Genomic DNA, 3,063 nt, shown 5'->3' on the forward strand with positions numbered 1-3,063 from the left:
AGGAACCACTATGTGAGGATTATATTCTACTTGCCCAAATACTAATTATATTTCATATTTTTCATCCTTTATATGGCTCTTCAACTTCTGGAAATGCTCCCTAAGTTAAATACTCAATAGAAGCTGGGCGTGATTTTAAACACTAACACATCAGCAGCACCTGCAAGGGGAGTGGGGAGGCAGGTGTCTGAATGGGAGAAGAGAAAAAGAATGTGATGGTTCTGTCCTATGTTGACAAAAATATAAATAGAAGGGTGGGAGAGGGGGAAGTTTCTTGTCAATCCCATTTTCCCATTAAAACTGTAGACAGTTCAATTAGTACCAGCAAATGAGGCTTCTCTAATATTAGTCTCATTACTGATTTTCTTTTTTCTCTATATAATTACTTCTGTTTAAGTTTTAAAAAGTGGGGTAGAATCTCCTTCAACAATCCTTGTTTCTCACTGTGATATATTTGTATGACCTTCCCAGTCACCAAAGAATCCGTATACATGTAATTTGCTGACTCTCATTCAACTTCCACAGATGATTACTTCCCTGAAATGAGTAGGAAGAGACTCATCTGAGTTGCCATAGATATTCTTTCATAGCAGAACACAGAAAATAACAGCTAAATCAGCAGTAGTTCTGTATATCCATAAAACCTGAGATGCATAAATCATGGTTTAAAATCACAATCTTCTTTCCATGTCTCCAGGGAAGGAGGAAAGAAATCACAGATAACCAGACTAGATTTCTTCTGTGTTATTTGCACTGCAAACAGCTAGAACAAGTCAGCACATAGAATTAAGCTGAGGGAAGGAAAATTTTGGCCATGGATAGAAAGAGTAGGATAAAAGCTAGAAATGAGTCAGAGATGACCCTAAGATAGCAAGCAATGTTTATAATTCTTATAAATTCCTCCCAAATGACAAGATTTTTGTTGGTCTCATGGTGACCCTGTGAAACTCCAGCCCACTCAGGAATTTCTGTCTGTTTAGTAAAAGTCCCCTCTTCCAAATAGCCCCTACCATAGGAAATGATTGAAGGGCCAGGAGACAGAAATTAGGAGGGAACTGTTCAGGGTAGGAGATGCAGAAATGGGGCAGAACGTGGAATTGTGTGGAAAAAAACTATACAGCTCATTTTGGAGCTAGGGCAGCAGGTGTGACTGCTGACAAGTGAGAGCTCTGGAAGTTTCAGAGGATAACAACTGCAAGGCATACTGGGTACTGGACCTCACACACGCTGGGGATGGGGAAAGGCACAGCTCATTAGATGCACAAACATATTTTTCTTAAAAATCTCATCGATTGGCACCACAATTCATATCTACAAGGGCAAAAAAATGCTGGATTTGAGTATGAGGAGAAAAGTGATTGCTAGTGGTTTGAGAGAATTTATTACAGGAAGATGTGTTCTTTGGTTTAGACCTAGTAAAACACCTGGGTAGTAGCCTAAAGATAAAATGAGAAGAGATGAGAGCACTATATGCATGAAAGTGATCTCCATAGGAATTAAACCTTTTTTAATTGTCCACATTATGACATTAACCACAGTCATCCTTTGCAAGACCAAACATGTAAAACATGACAAAATACTAGTTCAAAAAAGAAAAATAATAAAAAGTCCAACAAAAACATACACTGTAAAGGAGGTTTTAAGATTGCTGAATCATGGTTGTATAGTTTTTCTTGTTTTACATTCAATATGAGGCAAGATCTCTACTGTACCCAAATTATCAAATAGAAAAGAAAATACTGAGACAGTGCATTAGGCAAAGAGACAGTAAGAATGTCAGAGGAGAACAGATTCGCAAAAGTTGTGGGTAATTTTTAGAATTTTTTAGTTAACTGCCTAAAATGGACATTTTCCATGCATTCTGCAATTCTCTGTGTGCTGAACATCTGAAATGTCATACTTGCTGTTAAATAGGTGGCTGCCCCATTGGAGTGGATTTCTAACAACAGGCTGTGGATTGGATTGCAGATGTACAGAAGATGCCGCTTCTGCCTAGCAGCATGAATTTACCTTACTATTTCCAAATTAGGGAGCTAACAGTAACCACAGTACCTCGCTGGTGCCATGCAATTCCCATGGCCACAGAAGGGAATTGGGAGATGAAGTCCCTCGTGGGAGGCTACTTCCTTGTTCATGTAACCCTCAGCAGATTTGGAGCCAGCAAATAAGAGTGTAAGTACGGGTGTCTCTCTGCTACCTAGGTAGCACAACAGATCAAGAAACAATTGTGATATGAAGCCAGTGGAAAATAAGAAGTCTTTGTTCAATCTCACAGTGAATGAATAAAAGACTGGAAGCAATTAAATTAAAAATTAGAAGAGGAGCCATGAACAATGATTGTAAGCTTTCAACACAAAGATAATGTAAATGAAGAGAAGAATGAAAGCAGATCAGCAATTTATGTTGTATGGATTGATCACAGCCCACTTGTGTTGACAGAGAAAGAAACCAATGAATACGAAGAGGTTGGGAATGAAAAGAGCACTGAAAGGGACTGGGAAATTTAGGCTGGAAGAAACTGAGTGCTTCCATAGATGGATGTGTATGGAGTGAAGAAAGTGTGTGAATTTCCAGTTTCAGCCCTAAAATCAAAAGAAGAAAGGGGCTGGAAAACAGAAGGAAGACATGTACAGTATTACCTGCTTGTTTTTTCTAGGATGCTGGTGTGATCTTGTGAAGAGAGATGAGAGTGAAGAGGAAAGGGACAGAGGAAAGAAGCTACCAAAAAGTTGGTGTCCTCTGCAAAAATGTTTGGTCAGAAAGTTGGCAGGACTGTGACTGCAAGACATTGACCTCATAAGGCATAAGGTCCTCTTACTATATTTTCCCAAATATGTTGTATTCTGAAGACCTATTTCTGCAAAACATCATTTGACAAATCCCTGGCATCTGACAAGCCCATTAGCATCGTTGAGGTTTAGTCAAACTAATGTTATCTGCCTGTTGTGGCTTCAGTGTACTTTGCCCCTGGCATAGGATGGCAGGGAACTAAACCCGAGCAATTCAGCTGATAACCGAGGGCGCCCTATGCTGCCTAGTGCCGGACCCAGCGGGGCACGGCCC

The sequence above is a fragment of the Corvus brachyrhynchos genome, unplaced genomic scaffold (assembly GCF_000691975.1).
Source record: "Corvus brachyrhynchos isolate BGI_N302 unplaced genomic scaffold, ASM69197v1 scaffold142, whole genome shotgun sequence".
Classification (NCBI taxonomy): domain Eukaryota; kingdom Metazoa; phylum Chordata; class Aves; order Passeriformes; family Corvidae; genus Corvus; species Corvus brachyrhynchos.